This window comes from Tenrec ecaudatus, chromosome 6, assembly GCF_050624435.1.
Source record: "Tenrec ecaudatus isolate mTenEca1 chromosome 6, mTenEca1.hap1, whole genome shotgun sequence".
Lineage (NCBI taxonomy): Eukaryota > Metazoa > Chordata > Mammalia > Afrosoricida > Tenrecidae > Tenrec > Tenrec ecaudatus.
In genome coordinates, this window is record NC_134535.1 from 90,831,016 (window position 1) to 90,853,995 (window position 22,980).

The window sequence follows — 22,980 nt, forward strand, 5'->3', positions numbered from 1 at the left end:
ACATTGGGGACAAAAAGCAGCAATTTTATATGAAGTCTGGTTTGGTCTTTGTGGAGTTTGAAGGGCTAGCAGGACAGCTACATGGGAATTCAGAACAAGCAGTACTAGATAGTAGTCTGGTCTGACGATAGGTCAGGTCCTAAATGTTGAGTCCTTCAAGTACAAGTGGTTGTTAAAGTCATGGTGTTGTTGTTTTTAAGGAAAACATCAAATGGGCAGAATCTTAAAAACTACTCTTTCTTGTCCTTTATACAGAGAAGAATGTCAACTGATATGGTGGAGCCAGAGATACAAGAGGATGTCAGCACCTTTTCAGAAAAATGAAAGAACTGAAATATGAACCTTTTCCTCAACATAAGCTGCACCGATGCCGTGCTCCTCCTGCAGCAACAATCACACTCATTCACCTCCTCTCCAGAGGACTGCGCACCTGGAGACGTGCCCTTGTCAATCTAGCCTTTGTGCACTTGGTAACCAAAGAAAAAGGTAGCCTTTTAAAGAATTTTTAAGATCGGGAAACAAAAGAAGTCAGAAGGATGCTACCAGGATTATAAGGCAGACATACACTGATTTCTCGTTGGAACTCAAAACACTGCCTTGCGGGATGAGAAGGATGAGCAGGAATTGTCTTGGTGGAGAATTCCCTAGTGAGGGTTTTCTTAGGATATTTTCTGCTCAATTTTTTCTAACTTCCTCAAAACATTCACATAATAAGCACATGCTATCGTTCTTTGCACCCCCAGGAAGCCAACAAGCAAAATTCTTTGACCGCCCCCCTGTATTGTTGCCATGGCTTTTGTTTTAACTCCTACATGTTTAAGCCCATTAAACCAGTTCTATCTCTTGATAGTCAGTCCTTGGATCGCACTTTGTCTTCAGGGTTATATTGTTAAAATCATATTTCCTTTCCTGTCAGAATGATTCCAAGAAATGTTTCTGGGTCTTGACTCCACTTGTTTAAAATCTCCATCAAAATGCTCCCCTTTGTCTGTGGCTGACCTGGGCTTAAGAGTTTGGGAGTCTATCAAATTAAGTTTGTTTACCTAAATTTTCCGTCAGAAGTGTCAAAGCTAATTTTTCTGGTTCTCTTCAACCAATACTGTTTCCTTGCAAATTGATGTGAATGGTCTTCACTCTTCTTCAAATGAGTCATCCTTTATAAACTGCCCACTTCTTGGTAGCATCCTTCCCATAAACTTTTCATAAAACCTCTGTGATTTCACCATTCTCCCACACAAGCGTCACCATAAAGTTTATTTTTGCTTGTACTGCACTTTTAACAGAATTAGTATTATTCTGAGGAGGGGCTCTTCAAATTCCTAACTTATCTTTCTTAATGCTTCAAACTAGATCCTGTTTAGATATGTTATAGCAAGTTAGTATAGGTTTATTTGTGTGCAGAACATTTGGAAATGCATGCACTTGTCATAATATGTATTTTCCATGAATAATTTTAGAATCTACTTTATATGAAAATATCTAGCAGATAAGCAGTATTGTGAAAGGCACAGAAGGATGAATTGGTGCTCTCTGCATATACACAAGATGCTGAGAAATACAAAAACAAACAAAAAGGCCATGTAGAAGAAGGTGGCTGGGCCCACGCTGTCATCAAGAAAAGGAGACCAAAAGGAAATAAATCCTGTTTGAGAAAAGATCCAATAATGCTTACATCACACAGGTCATCCATCCCCAAAGGAAGCTCGCCTGCTCTGTCGAAGGACTGATACACACAGCTGTGGCAGCAAAGGACTATCTGCTACAAGCAGCTGAAAGCGCCCTACCTGTCATGGGCATTAACCAGTCCTTCAAGCCTTGTCCTACCAGATAGCTACTCAACTACTAACGGTGGACCAAAGTTATGAATCAGAGGCAAAGTAAGATAAAAAGTAGAGGTTATTGGCCTAGGAGAGAATAAAACTGCTGAAAAGGGGGGTGTCCCGACCAAAAGACTTCCTAACCTTTAAGCCCGAGTTCATATTACTACCATCGTGGTTGAGAACAAGACGGCTTCACCGGTGATGCCTGCATGATATCGACCCATTGAGCTTGCTGTCTTCCTGTCGGCCATGCGTTACAAGTTTACAATGAAAGTATTTTAAAGCTAGGCTTACATCCAAGTTTTCGATTGTCAAAGAAATCCTATTTTGAAGGAAAAGGATCAACATCCTTTACCTTTATTCTATATAACCTTTATGTGGGAGTATGTACCTATAATTTATTTATCTTATTTTTTCACATATGGTGCCAGTATTTCTCTCTCTCTAAATGAGCCTGGCTTGGTTCAAAGTATTCGAGTACTATATGACCAAAGACTTTAAGCACTTTCCAGACTCATAAGAAAATGCATATCACACTCGTCAGAAGCATCTGAGAAACAAACTTCACACACCTCTCGCCCTTACAATGGACGAGACCCCTAGTGCGCTGTCCAATGGAAGCCCAGGCAAGGCTGGCTCATCCACAGCCAAGCCCACATCATGCTGCCTTCACAAGGTGCACCTGGACGTCAAAGGCTGGATGAAGTGATCAGGACCAATTATAATAAAGGGGACCACAAGCTCCCTCATCACTGAGGAGGCAACATTCTGGTTCTCATCTGTCAAGCTGGGAAAGACTAGGGACAAAGAGCTTGCCACTAAACTGGACAAGTTACACAGCTGATTTTTCTGTACAAAGTGTAAAACTTTACCCTTCATCCAGTGTCTATTTGAATGTAGAAGATACACGTATTGTGAAGGTCATGGCAAACACGTGCTCCAAACCAGGGGTCTTTTCCCGTGAAAGGGTGAGAGGTATGTGAAGTTTTGTTTCTCAGATGATTCTGGAACATGCTATTTGCATTTTCTTGTGAGTCTGCAAAGCTCTTAAACTCTTTGGTCATTAGTACGTGAATAATTTGAACCAAGCCAGGTTCATTTAGATAGAGGTAAATACGAGCACAGTATGCGAAAACACAAAATAAATCAATTGTTGGTCAATAGTCCACATTGAGGTTGTATGAGATAAATATAGAGAATATTTATCCTGTTGCTTCAAAACAGGATTTCTTTGACAATTGCAAAATTGGATATAAATATAGCTCTTAAATATTTTAATTGCAAACTTTTATATGGGCCTATTTGTTGCTCCTCCCAGAATTTCTACGGATAAAGATGAAGAAAAATTAATGAAATCGCTTAGATAGCATAATTTTAAAAACTTTGGATACATTAGTTTAGTAAGTAATTGATAATTTCATTAGAATTTACCAAAGTAACTGATACAAGAAAAATTAAGGATTCAGTTGGCTGGTATGATTTATGAAAAGAGAGCAACCATTTCACCATTCAATTTTTATGTCTATTTCTTAGTAGCAGTCATTCATATTCTAAAGGTCAACTATATCAACACATTATTTTAAGATATAGTGTAAATATAAATAATTCAGTAATTAGAGAAATAAACTTTCATCTTATTAAAGAGAGAAGATTAACATGTACCTAACCTCAATCAGAAATAAAGGAAAGCTTCCAAGAAAGTACTAGAATTCTCCTGTATCTTGAAGGAAGAAAAGAGGAAAATAGGATAAAGGATCATTTGAAATGGAATGATAACATTGATGAGAATCTTAAAGTTGTGTTGAGAGACAAAAAATAAAAAGTTGGATATTTATGGGTGAGATCATATTATCAATGATCATGACAGTCTACAATGAAAGTTTGCTTTAATATTGTAGAAAACCAATACTCTTTATTTTAAGGAGCAGTAAGACCCCTCAAAATTATTGCTTTTCATGATTAAATCTGTTATAGAGGGAAGGGGGAGCTTACATGGAAGAGTGAAAAATATGGTCCCAAAATATGGCCCCATATTTTGATCCATAATATAGTTAAAAAGGACACACATAAAATATATTTGAAAAGACTAGCAAGACATGGAAATTGGGAAGAAGTTGTTTTGAAATTGGAAGAGGATGAGATCTACAGTGAAATATCTACATACATATGCTAGTCCAAAATCCATGAGGGCCTTGGGAAAAACCGAATCCTATGATCCTGGCCCTTGTGAAGTCTCTTCCTGAGTGTAGTTGGAACCTTCAATACAGTGGCTACCCCGCCTGTTATTGTTGCTAGCCACCACTAAACAGGTTCAGACTCACAGACCCCACGTACAACAGAACAAAACCACTGCCTGGTCCTGCACCTGGCTCACCATTAGAAGTCTTTTTAAAATATTTGAGCCAATTGTTGCAGCCATTGTGCCAACCCATCTACTTGAGTGTCTTCCTCTTATTTGCTGACCCTGGATTTTACCAAGCATGTTGGTTTGCAAGGGCTGGTGTCTCCCGATAACATGTTCAAAGAATGTAATAAGTTTCCCAATCCTTGCTTCTAAGGAGCATTTAGGTTGTACTTCTCCTAAAACAGAGCTTTTTCCCCTTCTTTTGGAAATCCAGTGCACTTTCAATGTTTTTCACCAATGACATCATTCAAATGCCTAATTCTTCTGCATTCTACCCTTGAGCATGTTATCTTATATGGCATTCTGGGAATTTTTCCAGATTTAATTAAGATTCCCAATCAGGCCTTGGGTTAATCTGAAGTGAGGTTGGATGAAGACAACCTAACCTAATCTCACTAATTCCTAAAATGCAGAGCATTCGTTTCAGCTGCTCGTTGAAATGTCAGTCAGAGAGAATGAGCCATGAGAGGGAAGAGGTTCTTTGTTGCTGAGGTGGGAGGCATGGAGGAAGTAGCTGAGAACTGCCTCTATGAGCAAGGAGTGGTCTCGGCAGACACGCAGCAAGAGGAATAAGGACTTTAGTCCTAGTACTTCAAGAACCTCAATTCTTCCCACAATGGAAGTCAGTGTGAACCCACGTTCCAGATGAGAATGCAGCAGCTGACACCCTGATTTCAGCCTGAGCAGTGGACCCCGCATGCCTTGCCAGACAGCCGACAGGCAAAATTGTGAGATAATAAATGGGTATGGTTTGAAGCCACTAGCTGTATGGTACTTTGTTGTGCGGCACTAGAGAATTAGCGTTCTTGGGATCCTAAAATTGTCTTATTGAAACTATTTTCAGGCCAGATATAGAAATGAAATGCTTAGTTCTTGATATGTTCTTAAAAATCAACTAAAAACCTCCATCTATCTGTATGAGAATGATAAATAATAAATCTAGCTAGGCTTCAGTGGAACTTATATTTACAGAAAAATGATCATGAAATTAGAAAAATCAAAATTCGCCTAGAAAGAAAATTTGGTCTAGGTAGCTACTTGTCTTAATGTAGGTAAATAATTATACAGGGAAGGCTGTATCTATGACTTTTCTTAAGTTTTAACAAGAAAGAACAATACTTTGAAAGCCCATGCAAGAATATAAAAATGCTACATAATATATAAACGCAATTTCTCTTAGTAAAAACGAATGAGGCGGTAGGAGATAATGAGTTAGGAACTAGTTCATGATGAAAACTCTCCGTATTTGTAGAAACTAAACCTTGTAAATTGGAAAATAAAACTAGGCTTCTTGTCCTACAGCACATGTCTCCTTTGTGTGTACTTAGAAAAGCCAGTGACTCTCTCAAATTCAACTTCTTAATCTCTGAAATAATGATGATACCAACGATGATGGTGATAACAGCTAAAATGCATTGCATTTGTATAAATATACTACTTTGCGTACGCCCTCACTTAAATCTTATGTCCATATCCTGATTTAAGGATGTAATTCACTAACCCCATTTCCCATAAAGTTATTATGTAAAGACTTTATATTTAAACCCAACTCAGTGTGACTCCAACACCCATGGTTTTAGGTTCTATGTTATTCTTATTTGTCTGAATAAAATCATGTGTGTGTGAGGTAACATTAAATGTTTGAAATGTTATGTTATATTTAAAGACAGTAATCCAGGCATTCCATCACTTTTTGTTTCCATGTTAACCAATAAATGTTACAAAGATAAAAACAAGCAAGCAAGCTCACCAATCATCATTAGGTCGGGTCTGACCATGGGGTGCCCATGTGCTTCAGAATAGACTTGTGCTCCACAGAGTTTTAATAGATGTGACTTTAGAAGCAGATTGGAATTCAAATGGTCAACCTATCAGATACCAGTCTAGCACTTGTTAAAGGACAGAGCTTCTATAAATTTTCTTATTCATAAGCCGTTATGGAAATTTTTTCTAAATTATAAGATGGTTAAGTTGTTTTTAGAGATGATGTGTTTAATAAATATAGCCAGATGCTCATTAGTAATAGCTCTGCTTTATTTAGTAGGATTATTAATAACAGCATGACCTCTATCTGGAGGTGAATGTGTACTGCTACAGACAAAGAAATATCTAATTTGGCCTGATAGGGACTCAAGGGGTATCATCCATCAACTTGATGAAATGAGATGATTTTTTAAAACTTGGTTTTGCTTTTCTTTTCTTTTTTTCTAACTTAAATGCAGGGGAAAGCACGGACGCAGAGCCCCGCTACCACAAATTGTGCACTTGAGTTTCCCACATTTGGGGAACTCACAGCACACCCAAGTACAATGGATGAGCTTCGCCTGGGTAAACCACCTTTGTGATCATGGTGTGACCTCTGCCAGGTAAGTGTGATGACTTGATCTGGAAACTATTGACATGTTCTGGGGCACTGTTAGTCATTATTAGGCATTTCCAAAGATTTTCTTATATGAAATTTTGATAAATTATACTTATTTGTTTCAAATCTTCAGTTCCACTATGTGTGCTGCTTTTCTTCCATTGATCTACAGCTTAAGCCTGTAGCTCTCTGACGTCTTCCACTTCCTTACTGAAGAATAGGGTCAACAAATGTAGAAGGGTGCTTTACTCAATTGATGTAAGTATGGATTGTGATAAGAGCTGTATGAGTCCCAATAAAGTGATTTATTAAAAAAGAAAAGAATAGGGTCAACTGGAGACATCCTGCCTTCCTTCCCAAGGACTTTAACAGGTCAAAGACTGGCTCCTCCCATTCTCCCCACTTTCGCTGTAAGATTTCCGTCCCCTTATACTGGTGTGTGGATGCTCTGGCGTCAGTGATGCCACGTGGACGGGAGTGCATGTTTTGAAGCAAGATTATGGGATTGCATCAATCCAAGGAAGCATATGAGAGCACTTGGAATGGGAACCCATCAAAGAAATGCGAAAAAGTCCCTCCTTCTGCGGTGATGACATTTGTAACTGCTCATTTTGGACGACAGGATCTATAATACTGAACCTATGTAATCTAGCATTACCCCCATCCAAAATGAATTGGAGCTTTATTAGGTGTGATTCATGTGTGTGGAAGTGAAATGGGGGTATTGCAACAACGATAGTTACATCACATTTGGCAAATTTTAGTTTGCCTGTACAACCACGGGAGATAAAAAGAGGAAAGCGACTCTAACGGGGAGATAGGTCTTTTTTAACCTCTTCTTTCTACTATTTAATTATGTAACTCTTCACCCTGATAGGGTTCTGATTCTATCTTTTCCAATGACCATAATCCATGGTTTAGTACTCTTCCTATGTGTGCTGGTGACAAATATCAAAATCTTAAAATGCATACACCTGTTAGGGGAGTATGTCATAGTACCTTTCCTACTCGTGGTCTTGTTTTCAGGTATGCAGTCACTGACTTAGAGAATGCTAAACTCCAATTAGCTGTAACTAAAATAAACTTGAGACTTCCATGTTAATGGGCTGCCAGATGATGACTTGGGCAGATGATATGCAAAGACTAAAGGCACAGCATTTGCATGTGTGCTCTGGGAGGCAGTGAATGCCTTAGGGTAAGGCTTCATTCCAAACTGAATATCCAAACTCACTGCCTCCTACTGGATTCTGACGACAGTGACCCCGTATGTCGCAGTAGAACTGTGCCTTGAGGTTTCCCAAACTAAATGTTTATGGAAGCCGATGGGCTTGAACTGCCTACCATCCCATTAGCAGTTGAATGCCTTCCCACTGTATCAGCAGGGTCCCTTGAGGCTCCATGAATGGTTGTGAAATACAGGAAGTGAGTGAGTACACTGAGGCTATTGGATGCTTGATTCCCAGCCAGTGGGAGCTCTTACAGTAGACAACAGAGTTGCAAAACAGCTAAGCTTTTCAGGGAAAAGAAAAATAGGTTATGGCCTATGTGGTTGTTAGACTGATAGCTTACCACATAACTGAATATTTTATGTCTGAAGAGAGAGTCAATGTTGGCCTATTTGTATGTATGCCGAGAACTCTTTAAATTCCTTAGATAGCATAGCATGGAGCTAGCAACACTCTAGACCTGAAATAGGAATTCTAATTACTGAGTGGAATTGTTGTAAAACATTAAATAATTCTGTTACTTTGAAAATGTTAATACAGTCCTTAAGGGCATAAATGTACTTCTATTGAAACATATAATGAACTGAAGAACAGGGCTTGAGTACTCTATTTTGTTTCACCAGAAGAAGAAATATTTGTATTTTATATTTAGCATATTTTATGTAGAGAAATGTTTTCTATTACACTTTCCTTATACAAGGCACATGACAAATAATTCCAGAAGTATCCAAAAGAAGATATATAATCATCGATGGTAGGTCAAACAAATGAGTAATTATCTCCAGGGAATTGGAAACACTACGAATATAGATGATCTTAATTTAATGCAAAGGTCTCATAACATACAATAAATGTTTCAAATAATAAAATCGGTATTATCTCGGGTCTTATGAATAACATTAATAATCATATTAAAGAAGTATACGGATAAATATCGGGTATCTAAAAAGCCTTCATTTTAAACACAAAATAACTTTGATTTGATATCACTTTATCCCTAACTTCTCAGAAATGAAGTGTTACCTTTTAAGCACAAGCATATCTAAAGATATAAATGCCATTATCTTTTTATTACATGGCAAATTAAGCTTGTAGCCTTAGAAAAAGCATAATTACAATCGAGAATTATTACTAAGATAAGATCAGAGATTATTGCAAATTCTGACCAGGAGACGTTTTAAACACCTAATTTCAATTCTTAAAAGCTATTGCTCCATGAACTAAAATGGAAATATTGAAAATGGACTTAAGTCAATTAAAACAGTTGTTAGCCATCGAGTTGGCTCCAACCCCTGGTGCCCCAAGCACAACAGAATGAAACACTGCACGGTCCTGTGGCATCTTCACAACTGCTCCGTGCCTGAACCCATTGCTGCCGTGTCAATCATCTCATAGAGGGCCTTCCTTTTCTCCATGTTCCCTCCAAGTCACCAAAGTGCTATCCTTCTCTGTGGGGGGAGGTCAGATGCTCACAGGCATCTTCCCTGAAGGCAGTCCCTGCCAGACTGCTGTCTCCCCACACCACAGGGGTGGGCCTGCTCCCTGCTGCTAGAGACAATGGATTAATGGTCTCTATCAGTTGACCCAGGGAACAGGCCAAACCTATCTGTGGCATCCAAGGTTAGGCTGTCATCCTGTTCCTAGGATCCGCCCATCTTGTTACATCTATACCCCCAATCCCTCCTCTTCCTATTGCATGTATGTCCCTAGACCACCCCCTCTCATTACTGTATTACCTATATAGAACAACCCCTTCCTGTGACGAATGTCCTCACCTGTAATTAGGGGGCTTGCATGTCCCAAGAGAATTAAAAAAATAAAAAAAAGCCTGGGCTAACATTAAGCTCTCTCTCTCCCTCCACATGGACCACCAAGCGGGGCTGAGGTGAGCATGCTACTATGAATTGTGTCTGACCCCATTTATTTTAATACTTCTCTTCTATCTCTCATGCTTTCTATAACTTTACTATGATCTTTACTTATTATCGCTGTACAATTGTGCCTTCTGGACCAGTAATGATGTGTTAGGGGGTGGCTTCCCGTGACACATCTCCAGGGACTGGTCTCTCCTGACAATGTGTCAAAAGTAAGAGAAGTCTTGCCATTCTTGCCTCTAAGGAGCACTGTGGCCTTACTTCTTCCAAGACAGACTGGTTTGACCTTTTCACATCTGGGGTACTTTCAATGTTCTTCTCTAGCACCACAATTCAAATGCATCTCTTCTTCTGTGGTCTTCTTTACTTAATGCCCAAGTTGTATACTATAGCATTCTATACATATATAATATAATGTTCTCTATACTTAACGTCCACAGGAAAAACATGCATTAGCTGGTTACACTTTTCCCACTTTCTGGATGAGTACTGTGGTGGCGTGTTTGTTGCTGGGATGCTGGAAGCTCTGTCACTGGTGTTCCAAAGGCCAGCAGGATCACCCACAGTGACCACGTCCCAGCGGAGCTTCCAGACTAAGACAGACAATGAAGGACTCAACTCCCCACTTAGAAGGAAGTCAGTGAAAGCCTTATTAAAATAGTAGTGTGTCTCCTGACACAACGGCTGGAGCCAAAGTGGGTGAACAAGTAAATGTGGTGAAGAAAGCTGATGGTGCCCGGCTATCAAAAGAGATAGTGACTGGGGTCTTAAAGGCTTGAAGATAAACAAGCGGCCATCTAGCTCAGAAGCAACAAAGTCCACATGGAAGAACACACCAGCCTATGTGATCGAGTGGTCCCAAAGGGATCAGTTACCAGGCATCAAAGAACAAAAAAATCATATCATTGACTGCACACCTCCATGATAGGATCGCTGAAGACAAATGGGTGCATAAGCAAATGTGGTGAAGAAAGCTGATGGTGCCCACCTATCAAAAGAGATAGTGTCTGGGGTCCTAAAGGCTTGAAGGTGAACAAGCGGCCATCAAGCTCAGAAGCAAAAAAGCCCACATGGAAGAAGCACACCGGCCAGTGCGATCACGAGGTGCCAAGGGACCAGGTATAAGGCATCATGCAAAAAAAAAAACAATGATATAAGTGTGTGTATGTATGTGTATATATGTGTATATGTATATGTATATATATATACCATATTAAATGAAGGGGTAGTGCAGAGTGGAGACCCAAGGCCCAAGTGTCGGCCAATGGAGATCCCCTCATAGAGGCGTTTAGGAGAGGTGATGGGTTAATTAGGGTGCGAGGTAGTACCGATGAAGAACACAGCTTTCCCCCAGATCCTGGATGCTTCCTCCCCCCAACTACCATGATCAGAATTCTACCTTGCAGGCCTGGATAGGACAGAGGCTGTACACTGGTACATATGAGGGCTGGAGGTACAGGGAATCCAGGTTGGATGATACCTTCAGGACCAAGGGTGTGAGGGACGATGCTGGGAGAGTGGAGGGTGAGTGGGTTGGAAACGGGGAACTGATTACAAGGATCCACATGTGACCTCTTCCCTGGGAGAGGGACAGCAGAGAAGGGGGGAAGGGAGACTCCGGATAGGGCAAGATATGACAAAATAACGAGGTATAAATTACCAAGGGCACATGAGGGAGGGGGGAAAGGGGAGGGAGGGGAAAAAAAAAAAGAGGACCTGATGCAAGGGGCTTAAGTGGAGAGCAAATGCCTTGAGAATGATTGGGGCAGGGAATGTATGGATGTGCTTTATACAATTGATGTATGTATATGTATGGATGGTGATAAGAGTTGTATGAGTCCCTAATAAAATATAAAAAAAGAAAAGAGGAGAAAAAAATGATTAGGGCAAAGACTGTACAGATGTGCTTTATACAATTGATGTATGTATATGTATGAACTGTGATAAGAATTGTATTAGCCCCTAATAAATTGTTAAAATAAAAAAAAAGACAAACAAACAAACAAAAAATAATAAAATAAAATAGTAGTGTGCATTAATACCTACTTCAATGTTAATACTGTATAAAACAAATGGCCGAGAATACACTCTGGTGGGTAACTTGGTATGAAGGCTTTCATATTTCTCAAATGATCACTTCTGCATTTCAGAGAAATAAAGACACTCCTCCCTTTCTATCAGATACTGGGAACCTGGAGGGAAGCTGAGGAAAACCCTTCTCTGCCTGATTTTATCAGCAGGTGAGAGAAGGGTCCCTGGTCATGTCCTAAGTTCTGCTTCAGTTTTATACTTTCCCGCAAAAGAAAGTCAAGCTTCTTCCTTATCTCTAAATAAAGCAGTTTCCTGCAGCAAGTAGTAAGTAAATAAAACGTGCATATGAGTCTGGTCAGCCCAGGGGGTGTTGTGGTTCTACACTGGGCTGAGCTCTTCAAGGTCATCAGTTCAGAACCACAGGCACTCTAAGGAAGAAGACTGGACTTCTTATTCCTGTAAAGAATCACAGTCTCAGAAACTCACAGGGGCAGTTCTACCCTGTCCTATCTTGCCGCTATGAGTCAGCATGAACTTGATGACAATGCATTCTGTCTGGTATACGTGCGTACATATGTCTATATGGATGCACGAGTCTACAGATACTCATATACACACACAGACAATCGGGGAAATTATAAAGGAAAGAGACTTTGGACAAGCAAAGCACTACAAAGAAAGAATAATAAAGGAGGAGTCTCACATTCACTGATCTCAAAACCTGCTAAACAGCCATCCTGGTCAAAGCGCATGCTCTCGATAAAAGGAAAGACACAGAGATGAATGGAACAATGCAACCATTTCTTGCAAAGAAGAATGAAGAAAACCAAAGACTAAAGAAACCAAAATCTGAAGGCTTAATGGACCAGAAGAAGTCTGAGACCAGAAGAACTAGATGGTGTGTGACTGTGACTGCTGAACGCTCTAAAAGGATCGCAAGATATAGAATGAGAGAAACATGTGGAAAACTCAAAGCATCCAAAAAACCTCAACATTTACTGTCCTGAAACAGAATGAAAAGAATGGTCTTATCCCCAGAGACCGCGGCCCTCAGGCACTCGAGTGCCTGAACCAAACTCACCCGAGAGCTGAACTTTCAGCTCAATGCCAGGCCCTCACATGAACCGGAACCTCACATGAACAGGAACCTCACATGAACGGTAACAGCACATGAACGGTAACAGCACATGAACAGGAACCTCACATGAACGGTAACCTCACATGAACAGTAACTCTACGTGACATGCACTCTTTAGGATCATCAACATTTGTGATCAGAAGGGTAGCATGTGCCCAGGAATAAATTCCAGAAAGTAGGAGTGGTTAAGGAGGAAAACTCAGGAAAAGTTAACACAAGGAAAAGTGCTTCCATATTGTGGGGAATTATAAACAATGTCAAGGATAAAAATGTGTATCAATTGTTAAATGGAAAATTAATTCACTTTGTAAACTTTCATCCACATCAAAATAAAAAGTTAAAAATATTTAAAAGCATATATATATATATGAGGATAGATTATAAAATATTGCTACTAGGGATTTAGTTCATATATGCAAATGTTGATCCAAACCTGCTAACATTTCTCCGTGTCAGAGGATTACTGCAGATAAGTTCTTTCAGGAGTACCAACATGGCAGCTAAAAAAAAGGAAAAAGGATAACTTTGTTCCAAAACAATATTAAGGGCAGGGCTAATATGAAATGTTTAACAAATGGACAGGCTCCCACTTCACTGAAGCTTGGCAACAACTTTACGGGAATGTTGTCCTACCTAAATCATCAGCTTTCCGACGAATCAAACATTTCCAGGAATGAAAACAGACTGTGGATGTGAGCATGCCATGATGCTGTGATGTGATCGCTACTGAACTTGGGACCCTACCTGGTTGTGCATATTCCATTTAAGTGACTGTCTTGGCCCTCAACAAGCACTCAGCTTGATGACTAGTGAAGAAGAATCTGTGGAACCGGTTACACCATGGGGGAGTCTTAAACTTGCCAACACAGTCCAGAGAGCAAAGAGCAATCAAAACGACAGCTTGTGAGTTGAGGCAGAACAATAAAGGAAAGGCAGACAGGTCCGTTGAGATGGTTAGGCTGTTTTGGGGGTAGTCTTGATAGGTTATCAAAAGGGTAATCTTCATATAGTCATTTGAAAGACCAGGATGATTTGGGGTGTTTATTAAGTAAATGATTTAAGAGAACTGAAAACTTCATTGGTGAGAAAAGACCAGGAAAGGTACTCCAAGATTTTTTTTTTTGCCTTCATAACAGTGAACCTGACTCATTTCTTGGAGGGTAGCAAGAGCTGCCGTAGGATGATTTCATTGGGAAACCTTCCCCATCCACTGCACAGCCCTAGTCTTGCCCCTTCTGACGTCCCTTTGTTCCCAAATCTCAAAGAACATACACGGAGAGCACTGTTTGAGTCCCTTGAGGATGCAAAGCTGCCTCTTTGAATGGTGTGGACCCAAGGGCGCAGCATTCTTTGGGGGAAGAGTTAAAGAGATGGAAATACTGCTCTCAGAAGTGTGTAGACCTAAGTAGAATCTTTATCAAGAAACAATATCTTCCCATTTTCAGATATTCATTTAATAAAAGTTACTTTGATTTTTCAGTAATTGTTTTCACTTATCCTTACCTACCTGCGTGTAGGCTTGTGTGTGTGTGAGTGTGTACATTCATAAAAAGTTAGATGCACATTACTGCATAAAGTGTGAGTATGAAATTGAATAATTTGTGGTACTATTGTCTTTTAGAACACTGAATATAGTCAGCATAATACCCTTTCCCCATTTTTAAGACAGAATTGATCTTTTTATAGGAATGCTCAGGAGAATCCCTATAGACGGTGCTCTGCTCCTATACTAATCTTTACCGGCTTTTCTCTGATCTACAGCCCACATGGATTTTCTTTTAATAGGAAAACATTGGGTGTGTGCAGGCCACTTCATTAAACAAGGTAATTTCCCAACCTGAACAAAGGTCATTATCTTGCAATATATACCCAAATCAATAGGGAATTACCCTTTGCAGGGTATTCTTGGCGGCTCTTAATCGACTTTCACTCCAATGCTTTGTTCCAAACGCCACTCAGAATCTTGGTACATGCAACGCTCTTTCAAAGACTTCTAGTTCTCAGTTGGCCTGGAGAAAGAACAATGGTTTCTTTACCTGCTAAGTGTTGTAATACCGGCAGCAGGATTTATTGAACACTACAATATTCACTATCCATCCCTTCCATCTTACATCAGACTGCTTCCTTAGCCTTGGGGTTCTTTACAGGACTTCTCTCCACAGTAACACTGCTGCTCAGAAACATCTGCATAAATGTTTCTGAGAAGAAAGTATAAACCTTTAATAAGTGCACTATCAAACAGAGGCAATCGTCAGTGATTCAAAACGTGTTCTATTATGCTAAAATGCAAAATTTTGACATCATAAGGATCCAAAATTTCAGGTATTTGGCATTTCCCCCATTATAATTTGATCAAATTGCATCTAAAATGGACCGGTTTTTGAGGCAGGCAGAAGAATCTCAACAATGCTAGTTACTAATTCTGTGATAATGAGCAAGTAATTTATCCTATGATCCTTATATCTTAATTTGTGGAGACATGGACAGTGCCTACAGCCTCCATCAAGTTGGTTGCTATGTAAATGACATTCTTACAAAATGTCTACAACGTAGGAGATGTCGCACTAACGATCATGATTTTATTGATGCTTTTTGCTATCACAGGATTTTTTAAAATCATGTTTCAAGTTAGATCAAATTTACAGTATGTCTTTTATCATATGTGTATTCTTGATATATTTACTTAGGCAAATAATGAAGGCCAAACTATAAATGTCCTGATTTATTAACTGAATTACTGGTCCAGAAAGAAATGTTATATCAAGTCTAATGTGAAACACAGTGTTACAAACCAGCATATTTTAAAAGCAGCGCTTTAAACAAACAAAAAAAACCCTCTTTATATTTGTGGAGTCTAATTGAAATGCTTAACCTCAAGATTTATGCCCATCTGCTTCTCCTCTTGCTGCCAGGATCCGTGATTCACACATAGCTTTTCCCTGTAAAACTAGGGAGGGTAGGGAGAGGTGGAGGATGAATTAATAATAATTTTTCCAATAAACCTAATATTTATCCATAAATGGATATCTGCCTTCTTTTTTCTTCTAAACTTGCAAAAAAGCATGACAAACATGTTGTCATGGCAAATCATCATCATCAAAGCAGCCAGATATCAATTCATTTCACCTCTGAACAGTGATGTCCCATACAAAAGCAGGTCGCAAGTGCGGTACACAGTTTGATTGCATTCGCATTGAGACTGGAAATTGATAATGAATATGACTACTAGATTAAATTTAGGTGACACAGACAATGTTTAGAAATCGAAATTTTTTAAACTACGAAGAACTTGCACGATGGCACCTAACAGCAACAGGAACCTCAAAGAACGCGTCTTCGACGTTCCTTGGAAATCACGGGGCTTGTTATCGAACACGAAATGTGTGTCTAAACCCAATCGCGGCTGTAGAGTAGATTGCAACTCATAACAACCCTGCCCCGGGTTTCTGAGACTATGAACGTTGATGAGAGTAGACGCCGTATTCTCTTCTCGCGGAGCAGCTGGTCCGCTTGATGAACTGACCTTGCAGGTAGGAGCATAGTGCCTGGCCCACAGTACCACCCTGGGCGCTGACCGGAAGGCTGACTGACTGAGAGCATCCAGCGGTGCTGCAGAAGGAAATAAATGTCCAGCTAACTAGTTCCCTTCAGATTGCAGCCAAGGAAAACCTGTCAGGCAGTTCCGCTCTGCAAGCCCTGCGACCACCCTGAGGTGCATTCGTGCAGTACTCATTAATGACAGCAGCAAAGTTATCTTTGGGAGGCTTGCATGGTGGACACAGTTAATGTGCTTCCAACTGTAGGTTGGAGGGTTGGGTCCACCCAGACATCGAGTTAAAGAAAGGCTTGATAACTAGAAATTTAACCACTGAGACCCTATGGAGATTGACGTCTTCATGAGTCTGTGCAGATGGTTGGTTAAAGGAATCTTTACATTTGCTCACCTGATGGCCAAGAGAGGCTCGTAAGAGAAGTAGAGGATGCCACTAGGCCGAGATGCATCAGTCAGACCCAATCTCATTGGAATGGTCATCTAACCCCAGCAGTGAGCACACACTGCGTAAGGGTAAAACTCCTCATCCTTACACCTGGCCTATTTGTGAGGAAACGCCTCCCCCTGGTCAAGCTGGGTCTTGTGGATAGAAAGCTTTGTGTCGTGGCAGGACACTATTGCTACCGCTGATCTACCTCCGCCGCTGGGCAGTAGGGCCATAGCCGAGGCTAGCCAGTGAAACAAGCAAGCGTCACCCAGTCCAGGTAGGGTTGGGCGCAATGTTCTGAATGCTCCCTGATGTCATATACTTCAATTGTGTTCACTGCATGTTTGCTTTGGAGGAGAGACGACTGATTCCTGACTAGCTATAACAAATGCCATAAATGAATGGGCTCCACTTTTCAAGTTCAAAACGGGGTTAGAGTATATATCGAAGTTCAGATGCTTTCCCCTTGAATTCAGAGACACTGTTTTCACTGAAAATGATGAAGTTAGGTTTTAAATATGGCTGCCACCATTCCTGCACCACAGCATCAGATACGCGATTCCGGTAAAGTGCCCGTTTCAGTGAATGACGACGATTACCTCAAGGGGCAGGAAGTGGGCAGCTAGCCCGTGGCAGAAGGAGCCCAATGAGGCGCTGCGCTACGGAAAGACTGGGCAATCTTGGAGACCTTCTTTAGGACCGCTACGAGTCTGAATCTCCCAGAAGACAGTGGATTTGGATTTCCAGGGTTGTGCAGTCTTGTATACCTGCGAACTAGAATCAATCCATTCCTTATCAACCCAAGACCGATAAACCGTGGCACCCCTCCTTGAAAGACGTACGTGTCTCAATCGACGTCCCACGATTTCGGAGGCACAAGATAGAAAGCGAGTTGCACGGTGGAGAAAAGCACGCCCGATAAAGACTCACAAAGCTCATGCTGAACCCTCAATCACCACTCGGGAATTTATATTAGACCAGTCACGGAAGTGTAGGAGGTTTGGGTTTTTGGTCTTTTCTACTTAGAACTGGGGTCACAGCATCACGCTGTTGTAAAGAGCAAAACTACACATCTACGGAACTCGGCCCAGGAGCGGAAAGCCAGTCCGAGGGAGGGGCGCTGCAATGAGGAGCGGGTGGTGCAGCCACTGGATCACCCCACTGCAAACCCAAATGTGCACAGTGTGAGCGCATCAGCTGGGGCAGTAAGAGGTGACCAGCTACTTCTGTAAAGATTTTGGCCTTGGAAATGCCATGTGATTGTTCTGCTCTTGTCTAGAGCAGCGCTTCTCAACCTGGGGGTCGCGACCCATGGGGGGGGGTGTCGAAAGACCCTTTTACAGGGGTCGCCTAGGACCATTGGTAAACACAGATTTTCGATGGTCTTAGGAACTGAGACACCGCTCCTCTATCCATCTCTAGGCGGGTCTGCCCACAGGCAGATATGCTGATCTAGTGAGAAAAAAGCTCTCTAAACTTTCACACTGAAGTAGGCTTTTTACACATACTGTCACAAAATGTAGCAATGTAGTTTACTGTTGTTATATTAAGCATGCCACACCATGCTTCAAGGCAAAATTTCATTTATTTGTCATTAGAAATAAAGATTTCACAATATATAATTATATATATTTTTGTATGCTGTGCTCAATTTGTAGCAATGAAAATACATCCTGTAACAATTTGTAACAATGAAAATGCATCCTGCTATTTACATTAAAATTCATAACAGTAGCAAAATGACAGTTATGAAATAGCAATGAAAATAATTTTATGGTTGCGGGTCACCAGAACACGAGGAATTGTATGAAAGGTTTGCGGCATGAGGAATGTGGAGAACCACTGGTCCTACAGGGTTGCTATGAGTTGGAATTGATTTGATGCCATAAACCAACATATAACTAGATAATTCAAGATAAGGCTTCTCACCTCGTACAGAGTAAGACCTAGCTCCATCCAGCAGGAGAGCCACTGCACGTGACATTTAATTAGTAAGAAACAGTGACTTGGGGACTGCTCCAAATATAGCATAACACTAACATGAAAAGCAAAGAGTACGTTTATTTAAATAGTTTGTCCATAAAAGCAGAATTATAATACAAGCTGTATATGTAAGCCATATATGTAAAATTTAAGTGTCCAAAAGCCACATTAAAACTGTAAAATAAAGTTTTCTTTATTTTTTTTAAAGATGAAGAATGGCATTAATTTTGTCGTCATGAGCTCCCCTCAGGTTAGTTCTGACTCATAGCCACCTGCCTGTAACAGAACAAAACATCCTCCAGCCCTGCCCCATCCTCACGATTGCTCTTGGGCGTGAGTGCGCTGAGGCAGCTGCTGGGCCAGTTCCTCTTATGGAGGACCGTCCCCTCTTTTACTGCCCCTCTGCTTTACCAAGCAGGACATCCTGCTCCAAGGGCATTGATTTGAATAACCTAGTAGGACAATAAATGCTGCGCTGTTATCACTACAAAATGCAATCAACATACAATTATAAATCATTACTTGACAGTTTTCTGCCATTAATTTTTGACAACTGTACGATATAGGCTTTACCCTTCAATTCATAGCATCCATATTTCAAATGCCCAGAAGAAGCCACACATGGCTCGTGGCTGCCATGAAGAAAAGTGCACCCAGGTGAAACATCTGGATGAGTGGGTTGAGCTAATCAATATTAATTTCAATATTCCAGCCGCAGCAGGCTTAGCCACAACTCCACATCAGTTCATTCTGTTTCTATGTGATCCTTGAGAAACAACCCTCGCCATGGAAATGCCTTCATAGAAACGCTGGCTATTGTATTGTGAGCAGCTTTCCAAGGTGAAATGGAACCACAGCTGTTTTGAACCCACCTTTAACGTTTCTTCAAAAGAGTTTGAATAAATATATATTCTTTCATCTAACAAGGTTGATTTTCTATTGTAAGAGTTTGAATAAAAGAAATGTCAAAACACTCTAATCGTTTTTCTCTGGTGATACTTTTATGTTAAAAATATTTCCCCAGAATACACACTATATGTCATCAGGGTAGGAGAAAAAAATTATAAGTGAATGAAACTTCATAATCAGCAATATGAGCTACAAGTCTTTTAAACTACTGAAAGAAAATAGTCATTATTCAATCAGACCATAAGTGTTCATATACTATACACAATAAATTCCCAAGATAAAAAACTGTCAACGTTTCATATATATACACACATATGTATATGTATATGAATAGGGAAGTCCCTTTATGATTTGGAAGGATTTTATACTGACTAACATCCAAGTCACAGCCCTAATGACCTAGTGGGTAGGTGTTGGCTTGCTACCTGGAAGATCAGTGATGGAAGCCACCAGCTGCTGTGTGGGAGAAAGATGAGACTTTCTACTCCAGTAAAGACTCAGTCTCCAGGACCAGTGGTGAGAGTGGCGATACTGGCGGGTGGAGAGAGAGTGGGGTAGAACGGGGGAACCAATTACAAGGATCTATATATAACCTCCTCCCTGGGGGACAGACAACAGAAAAGTGGGTGAAGGGAGACGTCGGACAGTATAAGATATGAAAAAATAATAATTTATAAATTATCAAGAGTTCATGAGGGAGGGGGGAGTGGGGAGGGAGGGGGGAAATGAAGAGCTGATACCAGGGGCTAAGGTGGAGAACAAATGTTTTGAGAATGACGAGGGCAATGAATGTACAAATGTGCTTTATACAATTGATGTAGGTATGGATTAGGGTAAGAGTTGTTAGAGCCCCCAATAGAATGATTTAAAAAAAAAAGTCTGGGAAAACCACAGGGCAGTTCTACCCTGCCCCACGTTGTAACTTTGAGTAGAAATTGACTTAATGGCGGTGAGCTGGAAATCAGGGACATCACACACGCTATGAATGTCCTTGGTACCGAGTGAGCTGAGTTGGAAGCTAAGACAAGATGAGGAAACCCCAAGGAAAAGGTAAGTTTCTATCATGAAAAAGATTATTTTTTTCCATAATGGTAATAAATATGAGCAATCTCAGGTTTTTTAACTCTGACTATTTTAAAGATACTGGGCTCAAATTATTTAAAGAAGACTTTGAAAATGATCAGCATTATGACTCAACAACAATGGAGTGAGAAAGAATATAGTAGAAATAATCATGATTCAAATTATTTATCTATATCTACTTTACTAGCTGCAAGCACAGCAGTTTGAAACCACCAGCCAGCCCTTGGGAGAAACACGAGGCTTTCTATACCCATACAAATATAGAGTCTCAGAAACCCCAGGGGGGCAGTTCTACTCTGAAATATAGGGTCACTATGAGTCAGAATTCTCTCAGGGGCTGTGAGTTTGGTTTGGGGGAGTTGAGTGAATAACATGGCAGAGGATGACAATTCTCTCCTCAAACATGTTTCTTTCAGTAAGATTGTGGGCAGACACTTTTCAGGAAACAATTTACCCGCCCTTGTCTAGGAAAGAAAGCTTCCTACATTTTCAGAGCAGGTATGCATTTGGCTGAGATGCTAGATACTGAACATATGTCTTCTCACAGGCCGGGGGCGGGCACTTCCCCCCAGTGTGTAACTCAGCGCACAGCCTGCCTCCTTGAAGCTCTCTTCTTTGTCCAAGTAACCTTGCTGTTGTCCTGACTCATGCCAAAGAGATGCACATGCCTCCCCGGTCTGTGCTATAATGGATTTCAGGGGCAAAAGTTGTGATCCATAAAGTTCTCATTGGCTGAATATTTAGAAGTAAATCACCAGGACTTTCTTCCTTGCCCTTCTTAGTCTGTAAGTTTTACTGAGACTTTTCACCATGAAAAAAAACACCAAAGGACTCTACTGACAGATGGGAAACCAAGCTCAGGTGTCCTGTATCCAAACCAAACTCACTAACATCGAGTTGATTCAGACTCACAGCAACCCCATAGAACAGGGTAGAACCACCTCTCTGGGTTTCTGAACTTGCAGCTCTTCACAGGAAAAGAAAGGCTTAGCTTCCTCTCTCAGAGCAGCTGATGGTTCCAAACTGCAGACCCTGTAGTTGGCAGCTACCCCCCCCCCCCCGCTGCCCTCTCACCATGACACCACCAGGGCTCCTGGTCCCTTGTAGAGAAGGTAAGCCTCCTACCTCTGAGCCACCTCTGTCCCATTGCCCAAGCGAGGGGATCTTTCAAATAGCTTAGAATGGATTCAGTGAGACAGACGCATTTAAGTTCTACTAGATATTTAATATATCCTACTTTTCTTAAAAGGAGTCATGACATCACAGTGAGTTCATGAGGATGTCTGCTCAGGTCAAAATTCAGATGCTCCCAAGCCCTCTGAAGCAGGAGCAGTTCTATTCTGCTACAAGTCAGAATCAACCTGGAAGCCCCTGGTAGGGGTGGGGCCGGTGCTTTCCTTGATGTGAAGAGGGCTAAATAGTAAATGAAGATCCTTCCTCGGGGTTCGCAGAGACCCACAGAACCGGGAAAAGGGACAGGACTAAGTCTAGAATTTTCCTACTAACCTAAATATTTCAAAAGGATTTCAAAAATCCTTTTGAAAAAGAGTGAAAACCTAGGAAAACATCACATATAGCAATTGGTAAAAGCAATAACTTATAGAAAAAAAATGTTCATTTCAAAGATAATATACAGCCTTTGGTTTAGAAGCATTTCTTTTATTATCCAAAATAAAGCGATTCTCAGAAACATAAATCAAGTAAAATAAAGCTCATGCTCTTTTATATTTTTAATTATGTCTGTATTTTTTTTTCAAACACGTGATAGAATAGTAGATTCTGATGAGTTATATTACTACTGGTCATTCTTTGGGGTACAAAATTCAAGAATGCATAGTAATCTATGGCAGTAAAACCCACCATTTATAAATCTACATCAAAATCCACATGAAATAGCCATGTATTATTTATAAGAGTAATTTCATCTTGTGATTCTGATCAGATCATAAATAATGAGATGAAGCCCCAAATGGAATTTAGCTTTATTGAAATATATAATTGCACACTTCTTCCTTTTTTCATATTTAAAAGGTTAATACATGACATTTTGGGTCCACATCCAATGGCAAGCTGTTTAAGTATCATAATGAGATTTCTTATATCTGACCGACAGAGCTTTACACCCTGCAGGCTGTATGTAACTGGAATCACAAAAATGCAGACCTTCTGT

The 22,980-nt window shown here is 40.5% G+C and overlaps 1 protein-coding gene and 1 pseudogene across 4 annotated transcripts in view; both read right to left on the reverse strand.

The window, feature by feature from the left end:
* Positions 1 to 22,980, reverse strand: part of TMEM117 (transmembrane protein 117) — a 641,682-nt gene that overhangs the window by 125,554 nt on the left and 493,148 nt on the right. The gene's annotated exons all lie outside the window — the stretch shown is intronic.
* Positions 6,444 to 6,598, reverse strand: LOC142451939 (U1 spliceosomal RNA; annotated as a pseudogene).